A 21823-nucleotide genomic window follows, 5' to 3' on the forward strand; every position below is an offset into this window, starting at 1 on the left:
GCAGTGCAAGTTTATTAATTGGTCCCCACTTCATCAATGGAAAGTGGATATAAACCAGCCTTTTTAAACCTAAACAGATTTACTGAACACTTCATGTAATCTCACTGGTAAAGATAAAAAGTAAAATAAGTTTGATTACAAAAGATAGATTGTAAATGATTATAAGTGATAGGCAAAAGGTCAGAGTTAGTTACCGAATATAATATAAGCATATAGTCTAACCTCTCAACCCTATTAGACTGGGCAATATCTAGATTATGGAGTTTTTCTCACCTCACTGGATATTGCAGTTCATAGTACACAGGTTTCACCCTTGAAACTTGGGCAGTCTCCTCTGTCAGAGTCTTCAGTTTTCTAAGTGTCCTTGTTGCTTGCAGCATAGGTGGGGGAAGGAGAAAAGGCGAAGCATTGGTGCCCCTGTGTTCTGTTTTATACCCTTAGTCCAGGGGTAGGCAACCTGTGGCATGCGTGAAGGTGGCACACGAGCTGAGTTTCAGTGGCACTCACACTGCCCAGGTCCTGGCCTCCGCTCCGGGGGCCTCTGCGTTTTAATTTAATTTTAAATGAAGCTTCTTAAGCATTTTAAAAACCATATTTACATACAACAATAGTTTAGTTATATATTATAAACTTATAGAAAGAGACCTTCTAAAAATGTTAAAATGTGTTACTGGCACACAAAACTTAGAGTGAATAAATGAAGACTTGGCACACCACTTCTGAAAGGTTGCCAACCTCTGCCTTAGTCCATGTGCTTGGAGAACACAAGTCCAGGCATGTTTGGTGGACATTGCTGAGTCACCAGACAAGGTTGAGCAATTCCCCTGGTGTGGCCTTGTGCAAGAGAGTCATTGCATTGTAGCTCCCTTGCTGGACAATGGCTGTTGATGGTTGTTCAACACCCGCCCAGGCATTGGTTATCCCCCCCATTATTGTCTTTGGGGAGCTAGTATCTTGGCGCTTCCCAAACCCACAGCATATTTTAGTGATAACCATACTCTCGTAACCTCTTGTGCGTTGATGATACACATATTTAGATGGAACAGTGGGTTTCAGCTGATCATAACCTTTCCCATGATACTTTGCAAGGCATGCTTTATATGCAATATCACAATTATATATAGATGCAGAATATGGGTGTTACAGGGGGCTCTCCCAAGGCATAGAGTGTCACATACAGAAAATCAGAATCAATACATAGCACATACATATGAAAGGGGAGAAATTACTATACTATGCTGGGATTGGGAAAAGTGGCAAATAACGTTAGCTTATGTCAAGGGCAACAAAGCGGATTAAATACTGGCATATCTCTTTGAGAAGGATAATCCATAAGAAAGCAAACTGAAGTATTGCCAAACCCAAGCATTTAAAAATCAGAGATTTTTAAAAAATAATGGTTGGTAGTGATTAGGGCACTTACTTGGGATGTGGAGGTTCCAAATTCACAGGGTGTGAATCTCTCTCCTGTGGAACTTTCCATAAATAAATACATATTCATTGGGCCAGAGAAACAGACTAACTCTATAGCCTAGTGATTTGGGCACCACATCAGACAGAGCAGGGACTTGAACTTGGCTTTCCTACATCCCAGGTGAACATTGTAACCATCAGGCTATTGGCTGTTCTAAAGCAGTTCTCTCTCAATCTCTCCTGTTGGGGTTGTTCCACTTGGAATAAGAGAGGCTGAGTCTATAGTCTAGTGCAAGGGGTCTCAAACTGTGGTATGTATAGCCCTGGGGATGCATGAGACATCTCTGGGGGGGTATGTGGGAGAAATTGTGTAATGGTGGATTTTATTTATTTATTTATTTTATTTATTGTATTTGTATAGTAGGCTACTCAGATGAAGCTTTAAAACTCTGTGGGGATTTATTATATAAAATACCGTAGTTAATTTACTTCAAGATTTACCAATGAGAAATCAGGTTCATGGAGACACTGACATACAGAGCCTTCACCGCCAGGCACTGTACAGCTTCGGTTCAGTTGCTCAGCACCTGTCCAGTTTAACTGAGCTCAGAACTTCAGGGCTTTTTTAGTTGTATATGTTGCACTATAACTGTACCTGTATGTAACAGCGAAAAATGGACAGATGGCTAAAGACAGGTAGTGTTAAGAAGAGCACATGAAGTACTGGTGATGAGAAGGGTAGGGGTATATAGGCAGCTGGCAGATCTGGAAGGGGGTACATGGACATTTGGTAGATCTGGAAGGAAGGAGGTATGCAATAAGAAAAGTTTGGGGATCTCTGGTCTAGTGAATATGATATATCATCCTGGTCTGAATTGGGCAGAGACTGGGTCTCCCATATCCCAGGTGAGTGCCCTAACAACTGGGCTATTGGCTGTTCTGGGATGGAGCTGTGTGTGTTTTTGCAAAAAAAAAAAAAATAAAATAAAATAAAATTTAAGGTCTCATTTTTGTCCCAGTGGAGAAAGTAACCAAATATTGAAACCTAAATTTTTTTCATGAAATGGAATTCCAGTGTATTGACTGGCCTTGTGTTGGGATCATGGGCAGCCGGTGAACTGGCTGTTGAGGAGGCTAGCCCCCAACCCCGTCCCTTCTGTCCCCTCCCCCGCAGGAGCCCAGAGCACCCTCCCGCACCCCAGCCATGGGTCATCTGAGTACCCTCAGCTCCGGGTGGCCGGGCAGCACGGCCATCCCCAGCCCCTGAGCTCCGGGGGAACCCTCAACCGGCACAGGCCCAGAGCGCCAGGTGAGTGGCATGGCCCTGGCCCCAGTGCCAGGCGCCCCAAGTCCTGGTAGCATGCCCTAGCCAGCCTGAGCTACAGAAGATCAGAAACCAGGAAGGAACTGCAGGAATGGTCCTAGGGATGGAGCAGGGGCAGGGCTATGCCAGGCTGTTTGGGGAGGCACAGCCTCCCCTGGCCTATGATACCTGCCACCCATGGTAGATATCTTTTTATTTGCATTCTAGTTTTTTAGTCTTTAAGGTCCATTGGGTTCACATTTCCAAGGTTTTCTCCACAAATATGACTGCTAGAAACTTACTTTGGCAGGAGAGGGAGAGAAGCTGATATTTTCACTTAATCATGTTCCTCCAGGAGCTGGAACATTAATAAATACATAAAAAGTCAGGGGACTAGTGATAAAATTGCAAGAATTGGCAACACTGATAGTTGTCGGAAACTGAAAGGGATAAGGTAAGAAATTCTAGGTTAATGGATTTTTTTAAAGCTGAAAGCATGATCATCTAATATAATCTGATTTGTGTAACACAAGACATAGAAATTCAGTGCTAATTCTTGCATCTGGCCTAATAACTTGGTTGAATGTGAATATTTTTAGAAAGAGATCCAATATTGACTTCAAGCAATGGAGAAATTGCTACGTCACTTGGTAATCTGTTCCAGTGGTTAACTATCTTCACTGTTTTTTTATTGAGTTTTTTTTTAAAGTGTCTTATTTCTAGTTTGAACTTTTCTGTCTTCAACTTCCAGCTATTGGGTCTTGTTATGCCTTCATTTGCTAGATTAAAGAGATTTCTGCTCTCAGAAATCTTTTTCCTGTATAGGTAACAGTAGATCATGATCAAGTCCTCTCTCAGCCTTCTCTTCAATAAGCTAAATAAATTGAGTTTCTTTAACGCTCATAGTAAGGTGTGTTTTCCAGATCATAAACCATTCTTGTAGCTTTTCTGTAAGATCTTAGTTCTATTAAATCTGCCTTTCTGGATTTCCATGCCAATTTGTATATATCACAGTGTGGAAATGCAGAGCAGATATAGCAGAGTTTAAAGTAAAATTGCCATTTTAAAAAAGACGACAAGGCAATTTTGGTGCATTAGAGGTGCCAGTATCGGAAGCAGACAACAAAAGGGCTATCAACAATTTTAAACCCAAGATCAGATGTCGGTACACCCAAATTCTTTAAAAATGTTATGCAAGAACTGAACATTTGTCCACATTAGGTAGAGTCCTACTGAAATCTAGGAAAGGATAGTCTCCTGGAAAGTATGCAGCAAGCTACCATCACAGTGATAGACAGGGAATATACACCTATGAATAATTGTGGATCCTATGAACCCATTTCTCTTCTAAATGTACAACAGATATTAACGTTTATGCTAAAATATGATAATTAGAATGGAGACTATAATCAAACTAGTGATAAATATCAGTCAGACTTCATATGCGAAGAAGACATTCTTCACATAATCTATAACGTATATTGAATTCTATTCATTCAACAGAGTAAAATAAACTTGCCTTGTTATTTATTGATGCAGGGAAGGCCTTTGACTGGGTTGAGTGGCCGTTTTAAACAGAATGTCTTGAACAATATACTTCTCACATTTAGAAGACAAGTGAATGCCTTTTACTTAATCCCAAGAGCAAATTGTCAGGTAAATGTTTCTTCATTAAAGGGAAACCGTAGAAGGGGAATGAAACCAAAATACTTATTTACTACCCTTTTAGTTCTTCTAACAATAGAGCAACTAGTTGGAAATATTAGAACTAATACAAACATTATTGAATCTAAAGTAGAAAACAGAACAATAAACAATAAAGTTATTTTTTCAATCTACTGTACCAATACTACGGTTATTGTGATATGAGAATATGATTTATTTTATTTTATTGAAATATGCTTCATTATGTGATATTCTGATTTTTTTTTTTTAATTTCATCTGTGTTTGACAAACATGGAGCAGAGGTGTAATGCTAAAAGAAATTTAGACGTCCAAGATTAGTATACAAGTTGGATGCACCTGGAAACATGTATTACTAGTGTCATTTGTATACAAAATATGGGTATGACTTAAAAAAAAAACCAACCAAATCCATTCTTCTGACAGAGGATGGGGAGCTTCACGGCACACAGAGGACTTTTGTTGCAAGGATCTTTGCTGTATTTCATCATGACTTGCATTATTTTACAAAATACATAGTTCAACTTTTCTAAAGTAATTCAGCCTATCCACTTGGGCAATTAGTTGTATAATTCCTAATGGCATACTAACTGCACATTCTGATGATTGGAATGCATAAGGCAGACGTGAAGAATTCAGTGGCAGACTTTGGTCTGAGGTGCTTTAGATTGCGTGCAGGATCTCCTCAGGATAGGAAACACATATGCAAGTGATTAAATAAGTGTAATTAAATGAGATACAAGCTTTACTGTTCAGTCATGGAACAGAGTGAATGTTTTATCATTTAAAAAATAAGCGCTCCTTGGTCCTATCATTTTTAAGGATTTTCATTGATGATATCTCAATGTTTGGCTTTTGGAAGTAAAATTTTGCTTATTGTGGGAGATGTTTTAAAAACATTCAGGTAGTTAAAATTCAGATTCCATTAAAACCCTCTAATTCTCACCAATGGACATTTTGTTACTTGGTAAACAAACATGATGATAGAAAGGATGCTGTGACCCAAAATATATTAGTTCATTTACTATGACAACTGCATTTTCGTTTTAGACCTTGTCAGCATGCAAAAAGTGCAATGGCTTAACTAAAATCAATCAGTTTTTAAATGGAATTACTTAAACTGGTGCAAACCCTTGTGTGGATGCACTTAAATCTGTTTACACTTATCACCTAGATAAGGAATCTCCTTGAGCGAAGTGTGTGTAGACTAGCCCTTATATTGGGATTGTATATGTACTTCAGTATATTTACTGGAAGCAGTAAAGGCTTAGTAAGGGCCTAATTTTGTAAGGTGTTGAGCACTCTCATTTCCCAGTCTGTTAGCAGCCTCCACTGTAGCACTCTGAGAAGCAGAGTGAGACTGCTGGTTGATTTATTTGGGTGAAAATAAGTGGTTTTGTAGATTAGCAAAGTGAGAATGAGGTGAAGTCTACACAGCCCTGCAGTTCGGACTGCTGGGTTGTGAATTGTGGCATACACTAGCGTTCTGCACTGTAACGTTTGGATGCTGCTTCGCACAAATGAAAAGGTACCTACTTCACGTTAATTTAGTCCACAACACCAGCAGTGTCCACGTGGGGTCCTTATAGTGCAGCATGAAGTGGGGACTGCAGTTCACACCCATGTACTCCAGAATGTGGGACCACGTGGACAAGCCTTTCTTGAGGCTTGTCCATACTTTTATTTGGCTCAAAGCAGGTTCTGGTCTTCTCTTCTGCAAAAGTTGAGGCCTCGTCTCCACACCGGTACAGGGGTGTGATTTTTTTTTGTTTGTTTAATCTAAATAGTTATGCTGGTAGAACCCCTAGTATGGACCCAGTTAAAGCAGTAAGTATTAAAAGTGCCCTTCTGTGGTACAGCGTATTCCCCTTCCCATACAGGAATAAGCTATGCTTGTATAATAGCCATCAAAGCAGTATAACTGAATCTTTACTAGGGATGTTGTACCGGTATAGCTAAAGCGCCATAATTTTGTATATAAACAAGCCCTTAGTGGCGTGACTTCTGATATTACATTAAAAAAAAACGAGAAGTCCTTGTGGCATCTTAGAGACTAACAGATTTATTTGGGCATAAGCTTTCGTGGGCTAGAACCCACTTCATCGGATGCAACTTTTGAAGTGGTAATGAGAGTGGCCCATTTCAGACAGTTGACAAGAAGGTGTGAGTAACTGCAGGGAGAAATTAGGTTTAGGTTTTGTAATGACCCAACCACTCCGTCTTTATTCAGGCCAAATCTGATGGTGTCCAGTTTGCAAATTAATTCCAGTTCTGCTGTTTCATGTTGGAGTCTGTTTTTGAAGTTTTTTTTGTTGTTGAAGAATTGCCACTTTTAGGTTTGTTATTGAGTGACCAGAGAGATCGAAGTGTTCTCCTACTGGGTTTTGAATTTCGTGATTCCTGATGTCAGATTTGTGTCCATTTATTCTTTTCATAGAGACTGTCTGGTTTGGCCAGTGTACATGGCAGAGGGGCATTGCTGGCACATGATGGCATATGTCACATTGGTAGATGTGCAGGTGAATGAGCCCTTGATGGTGTTGCTGATGTGGTTAGGTCCTGTGATGGTGTCCCCTGAATAGATACATGGACAGAGTTGGCACTGGGGTTTGTTGCAGGGTTTGGTTCCTGGGTTGGTGTTTTTGTTGTGTGGTGTGTAGTTGCTGGTGAGTATTTGCTTCAGGTTGGGGGGCTGTCTGTAAGCAAGGACTGGTCTGTCTCCCAAGGTCTGTGAGAGTGAGGGATCATCCTTCAGGATAGATTGTAGATCCCTGATGATGCACTGGAGAGGTTTTAGTTGGGAGCTGTAGATGATGGCTAGTGGCGTTCTGTTGCTTTCTTTGTTGGGCCTGTCTTGTAGAAAGTGACTTCTGGGTACCCTTCTGGCTCTGTCAATCTGTTTCTTCACTTCACCAGGTGGGTATTGTAGTTTTAAGAATGTTTGATAGAGATCCTGTAGGTGTTTGCCTCTGTCTGAGGGATCGGAGCAAATGCGGTTGTATCTTAGAGCTTGGCTGCAGACAAGGGATTGTGTGATGTGGTCTGGATGAAAGCTGGAGGCATGTAGGTAAGTATAGCAGTCAGCAGGTTTCTGGTATAGGATGGTGTTTGTATGACCGTCGCTTATTAGCACTAGGAAGTTGACCTCTTGTGTGGACTAGTCCAGGCTGAGGTTGAGGGTGGAAATTGTTGAAATCTTGGTGGAATTCCTCAAGGGTCCAGATGATGATGTCAACAGTGTAGCAGAAGTAGAATAGGGGCATAAGGGGACGAGAGCTGAGGAAGCGCTGTTCTAAGTCAGCCATAAAAATGTTGGCATACTGTGGGGCCATGCAGGTACCCATAGCAGTCCCGCTGGCTTGAAGGTATAAGTTGTTCCCAAATCTGAAATAGTTGTGGGTGAGGACAAAGTCACAAGGTTCAGCCACCAGGTTTGCCGTGATGGTATCAGGGATTCTATTCCTGATGGCTTGTAGTCCATCTTTGTGTGGAATGTTCGTGTAGATGCATCTGATGAAGTGGGTTCTAGCCCACGAAAGCTTATGCCCAAATAAATTTGTTAGTCTCTAAGGTGCTGCAAGGACTCCTCATTATTTTTGCTGATACAGACTAACACGGCTACCACTCTGAACCCTGATATTACATGTTTCTCCTAAAATGTTTATTGGTTACTTAATCCTTAATTAGGTTGTTATTTTTAATGTAAGTGGATTGACCAGCATGTTTTCTGTGAGAACGGTAGAGTCCTGAGTCTTTCTAGCTCAGATGTGTTCTCTTGAGGGAATCTCTGAATGGATCATAAATGTGTCTGAGAACAGGACTTTTACCAAATGAGACTAGAACCTGCGTTCACTTTACACTATCAACAATAGTCATTTTAATTAAGAGTTAGAAATGATTTGACAGGGTAGTCAGGGATCAGAATGGTTTAGTGCATAAGCGTTTTGTTTCTAGGCTGCCAATATTGCTCTTCAGTGGAAGTGAAGCTAGCAGTTTTGGGTGTCTGTATCAAAAGCTCGCTACCTAATTCGGTAAAACCTAGTATGGTTTGGTTCTTTGTTCCATTACTGGAAGAGAAGGGATGCCCAAGCTCGAGGATGGATGAGCACATGGGCACAGCATCATGACGGGGAAACTTGCCCGTTGCTTGTCTGTAGTATTTGTTGCTCTGACATCTTGTACCCAGTAGTCTCTGCACTTGCACAAAGAACAAAACAGCACACAGGCAAAGGACAAGTTTCCCTGTTGTGATCCTACTCCGTTAAAATCAATGGGAGTTTTGCCATTACTTTAAATTAGAGTAGGACCAAGCCATAAATGCACAGAAATGTACAAGAAATCAGAAAGTCAGCATAATTCAAAAGTGATCATTTTAGTTTTATGTGAAGGAGGAGGAAGGAATCAAAAAGTAGGTCTGTTTAAAAACCTGATTGTAAACTGATTGTGAGCTATTTGGAGCATGAGCTTTTCTTCATCTTATCTGCAAGCTCTGTCACATGCTTTTGAGTTTTGTATAGCTAACAAAGAAGAATCCATCTTTCAAACCAGCTATGAACAAATTCCATTTACTACCCTTCATAAAAAAAAATCCTTTTTTGTTACTTTTAGAATCATAAGAGAGAAACAGCAAGTGTCTATGCAATTACATGCTAAGTGTTTAAAAGGTCTTGGTGCCTATTTTGCCATGTCGATTTTAGCTGAATTTGCTATAATAATAACAACAACAGTTCTTATAGCACTTTTTAGATATCGAAATACTCATTTGTGAAGATTTGTTATTCCCATGTTACAGATGGGGGAAACTGAGGTAGGGAGGTTAATGGCCTGATTTTTCAAAAGTGCTGAGCATACACATCTCGCATTGACATCGGGCTATGTGTGTTCACAGAGAGAGTTAGTATGAATCTGGAGAAAAGCTCAGGAGCTCCTAGTTCCCAATCACGTGGTTAGACTAATCTCTCTATAGCCCAGTTAGAAACTGACCCATTATTGAGGATGGTGTTCAGCAGTTGGTCATTCCTGAACCAGAATTGAAATTGGTGTAGACCAGACAAAACCATCTCCATGCTGCTTGAGAAATCCTGAACCAGTGTTGGTTGAAAGGCTATTGAAAACAGGTTTGTCCAGTCTACACTAACACTTAAAGCTGCATCTACACTAGCAACTGTCTTAAAATTTTCCACCATTGCATTTATGTCCAGTTCAGCTTCACTGACTGAGATAATGATGCATTGGCTATTATAGAGTGGCTGTCAGCAACTTTGCCACTGTGTCATCTAATGATGCTCTGATTATGACTAGATGACATGGTGATTTAAAATTGCTTGTGCCCAGTCTACACCAGTGTATCCATGACTGATAGCACTGGTGGAACAATGGAAGGAGAATTTCAGAAAAAAATCAATGTGATCACTGTTGGCAAGAGTAAGGTTGTGTCTGTATTGGCAAGACTAGGGCACATCCTCTCTGGTGGTAGCAACTTTAGAAGTTAGAGCATTGTCTGGAACCAAGTGTTACACTGTGTCAAAATGCCTGAACTTACCTAAGGTCTGTCTATCCTACAGCCTGAACTGTTGCAACCTTTGTAGAGCAGTACTGGTAGAGAATTACGGGTTCCACTTTTGCCAGTGTTGATGCAGCCTAGGGTCATTTCAGATTCAACTTGGGCCATTACATTCTGCCTCCCTACATTTTCCTTTATAGTTTCAGTTGGATTTGGAATTCTTCTAATTTTTCTGACTGAAAACTGCACAGTGCCGCTGTACAATGTGAAATATTTGCTGCCAGTTACCCAGAAGTGGTTGCACTGCAAAGTCTGTGCAGTGATTCCTGTGTGCATGTATGATCTGTTGAATATGCATAATGCTTTGAGAATAAGGGGGGATTTTAAAAAGCACCTATGTGATTTAGGAGCACAGGTCCAAGAACAGATCAATGGGACCTGTGCTCCTAAGTCACTTCAAGTGGTTTTGGAAAAACCCACCTTTAAATGTCATATTAAAAACAAGATATTCTTATTTTAATGTTTTTAAAGCATATATATAGTATAAATGGTCATTATGCAATAAAATGTTGGTTGGTTTAAGAGATCATTTAGAAGGAAAAATATTGCTAATACATAATTGTCCAAAACATCTCTGATTTGTGGAGAAGCTGACTTGGCTGGACTGTAGTTCAGTACGTTGATATTCATATGGCTCTGGAGAGAACTTACAGGACTAAGATTTCAGGGCAGAATTCTTTCATTCAATTGTTAGTTGAGAAGAAATTTCTATATATTCCTACTGAGACAGGAAAATATCCACAGTTTCCAAGAAATGTTCTAGTACACTGATCATTAAATGTAAATGAGACCCTGTCATTAAAATCCATAGATTCACAGCGCTAAATGACAAATTGCATTTACCACATCACTTAATACACCATTCTTTTATTTTAATATCTTGAAGGTTTGTTATTGCCCTGCAGTGTCTCTGAAGTTTCTCTATGGTTTAAGCCCCAGGCTTTTGTGTCTCCAGTGAAAACTAGGTTGCCACTGACCATTGAACTTTCTGAAAGAAGGAGATTGGCTATTACTGTGGAAATAGATTGTGCTTCCCTTTCTTCTGCATGGTGCCAAAAACTGAGTCTGTATGATGAGCTGCCACATGTTTCAAAATGTACCCTTGCTGCCCACCTTCCTTATCAGAGCCTGATTGCACTTTAATATTATATCCCCATTAACTAGAAATTCTTTTCTGAAGTTTTTCCTTAGAGATGCTTATTCCTTCAGGAATTATCTTCAGCTTTCTGTCTGCATCTAGGCTGCTAGTCTATGGAATCCCTTTGTATTTGTAGCACTGGGCTCTTCTATTAGTAATTGTAGTTACATACTTAAACAATTTCACATAAGTAATTATGTTTTATGGCCTGTAGCCAAGTTTACTAATTCTGCTTCCTAGAAGCTCCAGAGAAAAATACATATTTAGAACTTGGCTAAAACTTCCCTTCAGCTACTTAATGAGGTTTCCCTAAGGTCAAGACATTCTAACTGAGCAAATAAAGGTGTTTCAGCATGAACAAGTTTTGTACCAGATTTTTTCTACCTGGCTTTCCAAATCTTCTCTTCTGCACACCTGTCTTTCAGTGGCAGTTCTCACAACATCTTCCCTCCAAACAAAGAAGGGAGTAAATGACCAGTTTGATGTGGTAGTGCAATAAGCCTGGTACATATTGTATGGTTGGTGTCTCTTTGAGAAGATGAAGGGCATAGTGAAAACTGCTCAGGCCCCTTTTGTGTTGTCCCCTACTACAAGAATGAGGTGTGGTCAGACTCTGGAATTCACTGCCAGTCAATGAGTCGAATACTGTGACTGAATACTTCTGCAACCAATCATATTTGTAGTAATGCCAGCTCTATTGGGTAATTATATCTCAGGCTTTGGGGTGTTAGCTGATTACCATAACAGATCAGGAAGGAATTTTCCCCAATTTACAGCATTGAACAATTTCCTTGTTGCATTCTAGTGGCTTTCCATCTTCTGCTGAAACATCCCTTATAGGCAGTTCTCAAAGGTGTGGGATACTGCATCAGTGGGACTAATGGTTAGATCCAGTATGGCAACAGTTCTGCCCAATGCACACAACTGCCAACAAATCTAACTCCATTCTTGGGCCCAGGCCTCCCATTTAGCAGCCAAAGTGGTGTTCTGCCTCTGCACCAATTGCTCAGAGTTTCCTGGATTTCAGTTCATGGCGTTTATGTTCAGCTCTCTTTCCTTTGTCACAGATAGTCTTATAGTCTTAGCAAATACAAAGACTGGGATTTGTTGTTGTTGTGTGTGTGTGTGTGTGTGTGTGTGTGTGTGTGGCTTAAGCTAAGCTAAAATGTGAAGCCATTAAACAATACAAGCAACACATATGCCTGCAGAGGTCAATTTAACTGGTATAGCAACACAAAAATACACAAAGGACCTATGTAACAAAACCTAATCGGCTCTAGCTTGAGGGTTACCAGAACCCACATCATTCAGAATGTTGCTATCGCTACATTTCTCCAGTTCAGCGTGATTTATTTATTGCAATTGAAGCACAATATTTGTACCTATTAAGCCTTTTTAGTTTCTTTTTTAGTTTCCTCCATATAAAGCGAGCTGCAGCATTATTATTAAACTGTTCTTGGGGCTAAATGTTCTGAATGTTATTCATGTCTGTGTTTATAACAAAGCATGGGAGGGAGAAGGTTTAGCTGAGTCTGGTTTGGTTGTCTTGCTTCAAGGAAAACTTTGCAAAAGGAAAAGCTTTCAATGAACAGTTGAAATTGCATAATGAAAAGCTTCTGGAAATAATTATAAAATTGGAATTAAATCATTTTGAGAATTGTTCATTTTTTTTACATTTTAAGTTGGCAATGAAGTATAATGACAGTCAGAAATAACCCCGGACGCCTACGCAGGGTATATATAGAGATTGTATTTACTCTGCTGTGCAGGCATCTACTGCAAGATGGCACATTAAAATGTGAGCAGAACAGCAGCACATCTACTCTACTGGATGCCGCAGTGCTGCTACAATCTGATAAACAGTGTTTGAGTGTGGCGTACATGCTGTGTGCATGTATTATCTCCTTTTTGTAACATTCTGTATTCCAGCCCTTAGTGTCCACTGTCTTTGTCTTTATGAAACACTGAAACTGCTAAAGACTGCGGTTAGACTTGAAGATTGGAAATTTTCAGGCTATGCCGGCAAAATTCCTGCAGGGATTAATACATTTTAGCAAATAACAACTGGTTTGCTTCATAATGTCCCAACTTACAAACTTTTGTATGTCTAAATGTTGTCTTGCCATTTTTCGTGTGTGTAAGCAGAATGTTTATAGCAGTGATATTTGGCTATACGGAGCTGAGAAGCCACTTTGTCGTGCAGCATTGCTGCTAGGAGTTGTGATGTTTGTATCATGGCATTGCATCAGCAGGACATTCTGTCATCATATATTGATTCATTGCAATGACCCAGGGTTATCTGAAGCAGCTATTTTGTGGGTCTCCATATAAGCAATTTTCCAGTGATCCTGTCAGTTTCTTCAGGATTTAATATTTATTTTAAAATAGAATTAAATTTATAGCCCTTATGGCTGTGAATATGACCTTCAAAACGTGAAATAAATTGTAAATCCATTTTGTAGTGTTTATTGAAGCTGCAGATAGACTGTGAAAGTAGCTTTGAGAGGTTCTTGCCAATTGTGTGTTAACTCTGAAACCTAGTTATGACAGATTATGGTCCAAACTTTTAAACGGGAGAAGAGAAGCCACTTGCAGTATGCATTTTCTCTTTTGCTTGTGAAACTTGCCTATTTTTTGCATGCCCAGCTACAATGATTTAACAGTAATTTAGCATACGAAACAGTTCTCTTAAATGGATGTTTTGACATTACAGTGGCCACTTGTTATTCACAATCTCCTGTGTGTGCATGGTAACTGAGAGAAAATGTGGTGCACAGTTGTGCAATACATGCATGCCTAAGCTTCTTTTTAAAAATTTGGTCTTAAAAGTCAATTTTGTTAACTAATTCTCTGATGATAATTTTAGCAGAAACATCCATCTGGGATTATGAGGGAGTTTGGGATTATTTGTGGAACCGGAATGTAGTTACCTTAGCTTTTTCACACCCACACCTACCCACCCTGAAGCAATGCAATATGAATGCAACATACTCTCTCATTTCTGTTGCTGTGATGGCTCCATTTGACACACTTTTCTCCCCTAGCCTCTTCTCTGTATGCCAGGCAGAAATGGTGGTATTTCCTAATAGAGTGAAAGAATCAGTCCTGTGGTCTGTAAAAGAGCTGCATGCAGCCACAGTTCTGGTGGCCTTTAGGAGACAGTGCCATGTCCACCACTTTAATGTATTTTGTACTAAACTGAGTGGGTATTTATCGTACATTGAGGCAAGAGTGTGGTAGTGGATGGAAAATATGTTATGTTCAGTTGTTAGCAACAAATACTGTTTTTAAAGGGACAATCATCTTCAAAATTGCACTTCTGTGTGAACTATTTTTACTTACCTTTACCAGTGTTAATATGTTAACATCTAAAATGGGGCGGGAGGAATCTCTTTTCAGGGTATTTTTGTGCATTTGAAAATACCTGTACTGTTAATTTCCAGGTTTCCTATGTATAGTCAGTTTCTCCTGTTTTGTGTAGGTTTTTCACACAACAGTAGAAATAAAACACTTTTAAACTGGGGAAAATGTGATTTGTAAAACCACATAAATTCTGAGGATGTTAGGGGCAGATATACTGTCTGAAATGCTTTTTTTAAACTGATTAGATTTCTATAGTGAAAATCCTCAGAATGGTAAACTTTCAAATGTTCAGGTGCCCAGTAACGTGGAGTAAGATGGGGCATGAGTATTTATTGGTTTGTATTGATTTTAAACTGCTTTTTTTCTTTCTGCTATTTCAGCATATTTTTATTGCTTTACTAGTCTACTAATACTAGTAGTGAGCTTTTTTGTTTCATTTTTGTTTATTGGCCTTATTTAATGTTGACTGAATTCTACTTTGAATAAAAATAGAGCAGCCAAGAAATAAATTATAGCATTCTTGATACCTAGAGGTTTTGGCTGCAAATTTAAAATGACTATTGGATATTGCCAGTCACATTTGACTGATGCATATAATGACCCCAACCACTAAGCGGGTGTCAAATCACCCATTACAGTAACAATAACAAGGTCCACTAAAGGTATGTCCGCAGAGGAGAGAAAAAGGTGTTTTCTCACTGTATGTTCACTAGAGTGAGTTAGTTGTGTGGAAAAATCCTGCTGAAGGTAAGGCAATTTGTGGTTATCACACATGTTAGCAGGTAGAGATAAACACTAAGCGGGGAAGCTTTGGGATTACCTCAACCTACTAATGTGTTAAAACTACAAACTGCCTTGTCTTTACTAGGATTTTACCTCCTGTTAGACACCACATGCTAGGTAACTTGGTGAAAACGCTTTTCCTGGTGAACACGAGTCCAATCTTATTCCTATTGAATTTGATGGGAGCTTTTATTTTGACTACTGTAATGGGAGGAGAATCAAACCCTTACATAACACCTCTCATTCCTGGATCTTAAAAATTCTTCAAAAACTCTACTGCTACTTCATGACACCACTGTGAGATAGAGAAATTGAGACTTAGGAGGCTAGGAGACTTCATTAAAGTGACTAAAAGAATTAATGGACAGATCTAGGTGTAAAATTCAGGAGTCTCAACAGCTGGACACTTGACTCTACTTTCTTTTAAAATTCAGACTCTATCTATGCAGAGACGGAAGGAAGTTCAGCAATGAAGATGGAATTCCATCCTCTGCTCACCCTCTCTGTGTTGTTATGAGCAATTACAGAACATATGGTATGTAAGAATTACCCGCTCTTCAGTGAGATCCCAGCAAAATCTCAGCATAACAGGGTGAGTTACGTTCAGAGATTGTTAACTGTTGTGTTGCTGAGTTTCCATCTCTTAAGATTACTTGAACGCATATGGTTCTACTCTCTACCCGATAGGATTTTTTTTTTTTGAGAGAAAGTGATAGAGATACAGAGAGAGAGAACTTTAAAAATGTGTATAGTTTTCTTGGGCTCTTTGCGAGCCATATCGTTTCATCTTTTAAGAGCTTTTATACAAATTTTAAATGACTGATAGAGGAGCCAAAGCTTCGTATACTGGATTTTTTGCATGCCAAGCTGACCTTCAGCTGCATTAAGGGTCACCTGCACCCTTGACAGGAATATATAAAAGTGAGCTTTTGAAGATAAGTGAGGGATAGAAAGATATTTAATATCTATTATAACAGGAGTTAAAGTATTTTTACATGGTTTAAGCAAGATTGGTTTTAGTCTTTTAGTGATAAAAATTGTGTCTGAATTCTGTTTATATAATATATTATCCAACAGTGGTTTTTGTTTTTTTTTGTTTTTTTTTGTAGCATGGGGGAAACGCTCTCTTGCGAGATCTAAGGTTTTTGTCGGTGGGAGCAGTATAAAAAGAAAGAAACAACGTTGGAGCGGGTGGGAGTGGATATTGCAGGGCGGGCCAGAAGCAGGATTAAAAAAATAGTCCTGCGCAGGGTGCTACTTTCCAACTCTGCGCTCTGTGAAAAGGAGACCAGGTCAGAATAATGTGTAGGTCACATTATTAATAAAATGAAAAATGGTAAAACTAAGCCATATTTTGTAGGCACAATAAAAGTATATAATCTACCCAACAAATGCTTTATCAAATATTCCTGTTACTTGAACATTGATCACATTCATTATGAATGTTTTTGTTTTATAATTTTCTCTCCTATTCAAGCTCTTTCCCCACCCAATATATGCTAAACCAACAAACATACACTCAAAGGACCTATACCGTATTCTTGATTAATCACTGCAAGACAAGACACATTTAGGGGTTATAAACACACAAATACCTGCTTGGAACTACAGTCTGGATATTTTTTTGCAGCTGCTTAACGTAAAAACAATTTAATTCCTGCTTAGAAATTTTTTATAATCACAATATATAGTCCAGGGTGTTGAATTTCAATGTCACATTTCAGTCCCAAGCAAATGTTCACAGCAGATTTATAACCCCTGTGAAAACAGGGTTTTATAGAGAAATGCTATGACAGACTTATAATAGGGATGCCTATTAACATTTGTTATAAATTAGAGACAGTATACAGTGATTTATTTTTAATTCTGTCCCCTCTTTAAAAAAAAAAATCCAGCTATCTGATTCTGAATGTCGATTTATTAACTTCCTATGGGTAAAATGTGCCTCCCCTCTTCTGTATCCTTTTTTTTGATTTGTATTATCATTTGCTGTTGCAAAATACTAGTTTCCTCCCTTTGCAATTTTGAAACCTTTTCCCTGTCTAGGATTTTCACATCTGAATCACTGGCGATTAATACAAATCTGCCACTCGTGTAAGTAGGCACAATGCTTTTGTCTGTAATGGAATTGTGTCTGCATCTGCCAGCAGTGAACTTAGCCCCTTTTCTGTTACTACGAAATGGACAATGATGCAGTAAAACATTCAGGAACTGGAACTAACTATTATCCACCAACATTCTAGTTTTCAGGACTTTTTGAGTAAGGTTACAGTGGGTATATTAACTCAAAGTATAACAATTCTCAGATCCCATTATTATTATTTTTTTTAATAGCAATTGAATGCTACTATACAAACACTATGGTGCCAAAAATGTTACCCAGAAGATGATATACTGGTAATGTTTTCTCTGCCTAAAAAAAACTTTCAAACTTAAACTGAGAAGCAGACAATACCAATCAATCCACACCTGAAATGCAGCCACCTCTGAGGTGAATCAAATCAGCTGTTTAACTGTGCACAGTAATTCATCTCAACAGTTTAGGACACAAAGTGAAGAATACAGTATCTAATGGAAAGTGTAGGGTGCATTGAGGTCTTGTCTACACTTGCAGTGGCATGTAGGCAGAGCCTTCTGTGGTGTTCAGATATTGCTTGTAATTATTAGAACTGGGAGCACTGGCTGTTGGGAGTCTGAAAGGACAGGAAACAAGAAGGAGGAGGGGAGGAAATGAGGCTGAGTGAGAGTTACTGAGGGTGCAGCAGCAGCTTGGAAAAGAGGTTTCCACTTTAAAAATAAAGTCCTGTTGAAGTTTGTTAGTACCTTGCCTGGTTACTACAACACCTTCCTAGGGGACGGTGAATTGGGGCTACTGCTCTGGGCCCCATGCTTTGGGGGGGCCCTGCGGGCTGGCACAATTGCCCAGTGCCACATGGGCAGCGGGTGAACCACTGATTGAGGAAGGCTACCCTGAACCCCGCCCCTTCCACGTGAGGGAGACAGCGCCAGGAGGGAGAGCATGTGGTGCCGCCACAGCCTCCCCAGTCCCGGGAAGGTGGGTGGTGTGGCCCCAGTGGAGTCTAGGGGGCAGGGGAGAGTGTGAGCAGGGTCACGCCTGGCTGTTTGGAGAGTTGCTGGAGTCTTTCCCCATTGCTTCCAGTCTAGCGATAGATTACTTCCAGAGACATTCACTGGGGTGTGGAAAGGCTTCAGCAGCGGGACATTACACTGCTAAAAATATCAGTGTAGACATGGGAGGCACTGCTTGGGTGTATAGAAAGCCATGTAGACAATACCCTGTGGTTCTGATGTGTCTGTACTAGGGTTGCCGGGTGTCCGGTTTTCACATGGCTGACCAGGTGGTTTAAAGTCTGGTCAGCAGTGCAGGCAGGATCCCTGCCTAGCTCTGTTCGACTCCAGGGAAGCTGCTGGCATCTCCAGCTGGCTCCTAGGTGGATGAACAGCCATGGGGGCTCTGTGTGCTGCCCCTGCCCCTACCCCCAGCACCAGCTCAGCTGCTCCCATTGGCCAGGAACTGTGGCCAGTGGGGACTGAGAGAGCAGTGCCTGCAGGCACAGGCAGCGCGGAGAGCCATGTGGTCACGCCCCTGCTTAGGAGCCAGAGGGAGATGCCGGCAGCTTCCCGAGACTCTCCTGAGGTAAGCGCCGCCCTGAGACTGCACCCTCTCCTGCACCCCAAACCCTCATCTCTGGCCCCGCCCCAGAGACCCCATCTCCACCCCATCCCGGATCCCCCCTGCATCTTGAACCCCTCATTTCTGGTTGCACCCCCTCCCCAGAACCCATACCCCCTCCTGTACCCCAACCCCTGCCTCAGTCCAGAGCCCCCTCCCATGCCCTAGCCCCCTGCTCCAACTAGGAGCCCTCTTCTGCACCCCATACCCCTCATCTCTGGCCCCACCCCAGAGCCCATACCCGCAGCAGGAGCCCTCACCGCCACTCCCCCTCAGCCCAGGCCAACCCCCTGCCCCAGCTTGGTGAAAATGAGCGCATGAGCGAAGGTGAGGGAGAGCAAGTGACAGAGGGAGGAGGTGGAATGAGCGGGAGGCATGGTCTTGGAAAAGGGACGGGGCAGGGAGTGGGGCAAGAGTGTTTGGTTTTCTGCAAATAGAAAATTTCAACTCTAGTCTGTACTCTACTTGCCTAAGCAGTGCCTCACCGTCTACACTGCTATTTATACCCATGCTAGCTAAGTGTGAAGTATCTGTACTTTACATGCTGCCATAAGTGTAGACCAACTTTTAGTCATGGGGAATGTAACTGCTCGGTTATGAATTGGAATTGAGCCAGGACACAAGGATTTACACCCATATACATCATCAAAGTTGCATGCACTGTTTAATGAGTGCAAGTTGTCTGGATCTATGTTTCATCGAAAAGATGGCGTACTTAAACACAGGACCCCTTAGTATCATTCAGTAACATTGGTTCAGGGCAGACCAGGGATACTACCTTTTAAAAATAAATATATATTGTGCTTTTCAGTATAGTCTTCACTTCATGGAGACAGTTGATATTCTCTAATCTTTCTACAGAATGATGATTGGGTTGCAAGACTGTATTCAATTACAAATGTGATGAACACTGTTTAAAGACATAATGCTTGGATGGAATACATACTGCCATCTGGTGAATGTGAATGGTGCCCGATTGTGTCTAATTTTTCTTTTTAGACTCTGATCCCTGTGTCGTCTTCAGTATTCAAGTGATAATCTCTGACTCTCCTAATTTTCACTGACTAATAATGGTGATTAACCTTTTCAATTTTGACATTATAGATAATAAATCAAGCCTATTGGTATCCTATATGCAATGGTACGAGCTTTTAAATTATAACAAAACAAGGGCTAAAAATACAGCACTGATGATATCCAGTGGCCGTCTTGGAATATCTTGTAAATCAGCACTAATTACTATGCAGTTCAGAGAATTTTAAAAGGTATTGATGTAAGCCTCCGGATACCATCTCAGTGCAAACATGGATTTTGTACCTAGACATTAGAAGTGATTTTAACAATCTGTTTATAGTATTGGATCTTTTGCTGTTGTGTTGATATTTTCAGGTTCCTTTCTCACTGTTTTCTTCTTTTTTTGCAAAAGAAACGAATCCCTTTAGAATGGAAGTTTCAAAAGATTAAGGGGTGGGGGAGGGTGTGGTGGTGGAAAGAACAGAAAAATCCACACTCCTGTCTTCTCTCCTCCATTGCTATGCCAGATGGAACTTCCAGAGCTGCACATTGTGGCTTTCTATTTCTGGCATCATTTAGCCATGATGGTGCAGGGCCTCTCCTGAGGGACACATGAGTTCGCATTTACATAGCCATCCCTGTATATTCAAGAGCAAAGGGCTCATATTTGCAATTTCTACTGTTTCTAAAATATAATTTTTATGAAGATCAGCTGGAATCATGGGTTGTTAAGTATTTGCTTTCTGGCAGAGCCATCTGATCACAGCTAAAAATGTGTAACCATCAGAAATGGTACATAGGAAAACAACTTATCACTACCAGGCTAAGATGCAGGCATCTCTCGATCCGTGTGTGTGTGTGTGTGTGTGTGCTCATTTCTCTTTACATTCCACCCCTCTCCCCAAAGACTCTATCCAGACGATAATGCACAGGCTACCCAACATGAGACAGGTATCGTTTGCTTAGGTTTAATTTGTCACACTGCATCAGAGTGCCGGGAGTCACATGATAGCTGGAGACCTAACTGTGGTTTCGTTCTTGGAGATATTGTTAATTAAATTTTTTATGAAGGAGCTGAGGCACACTAGCAACGATCTCCTTTCAAGCAGAAATGTAGCAGGCAGTTCCCAAAGAGACCTCATCTGCTCTCTTCCCTATGAAAATCAATTAGTGTTATGAATGTGTTATAGCTTAAAAAAATCTGTCATGATGGAGAAGTTGTTACACCTTATAATACTAAAGGGAAAGATATCTTCCTGCTTCCTCTTCCCCACCCCCCAATCTTCTCTCCTGCTTTGGAGGCTATTCGTTCCTGAGGGTGTCCATTTCAACTTTATTCTTGGTCAGATTATTTTTCCACCTACAGGAAAAAACAACAACCCACATGTGCCTTTAGCTTTATGGTGACAGTCTGGTAAATGCATTGGAGGGCACTGCTCAGATTCTTAATGTGTGTGAGCATGGGAGTCACTAAGGTTCCAGTTTCTTTTGTGTACCAAATAACTCTAATGGTTCAGTGAGCAAACCCAAGGTTCACACCTAGAGGTGATGTTTTAATAGATTTTACAATGGGGTAGCAGTTTGTGCTTTTGCTTAAGTGTTTTTTTTGTCTCTCTCTCTTTCATCTCTGCACTGCAAACACTATCTCATGGTTAACAATTGTTTTCTAAATGTATCGTGGTGGAGATGGGAGGGAAATAATATTTGAACCTTCCATATAAGCATAAATGCTGATTTCTTCCTGTGTTTCTGGCTAAGCAGAGTAGTGCACCCAGGAGACCTTAAATATTCTACTTTTGTACTACGTATGTGTGATGGTTCTATATGGCTTACACATAAAATATCATTTTCACAGCATGACAGCATTA

At 40.5% G+C, this 21823-nt stretch overlaps 1 protein-coding gene across 4 annotated transcripts in view; it reads left to right on the plus strand.

Annotated features, from left to right (window-relative positions):
* NEXMIF (neurite extension and migration factor) overlaps positions 1–21823 on the plus strand; it is a 244692-nt gene that overhangs the window by 18232 nt on the left and 204637 nt on the right. The window contains exons 2-3 of one of the 4 annotated variants that reach the window (XM_050964583.1): positions 4256–4372; positions 15682–15839. The exons of 2 other annotated variants lie outside the window; for them this stretch is intronic. The gene's annotated coding sequence lies outside the window, so the exon portion shown is untranslated. The remainder of the gene's footprint in view (positions 1–4255; positions 4373–15681; positions 15840–21823) is intronic. One more of the 4 variants, XM_050964582.1, reaches the window with a different exon arrangement.

This window comes from Gopherus flavomarginatus, chromosome 8 (assembly GCF_025201925.1).
Source record: "Gopherus flavomarginatus isolate rGopFla2 chromosome 8, rGopFla2.mat.asm, whole genome shotgun sequence".
In the NCBI taxonomy this organism is placed as follows: domain Eukaryota; kingdom Metazoa; phylum Chordata; order Testudines; family Testudinidae; genus Gopherus; species Gopherus flavomarginatus.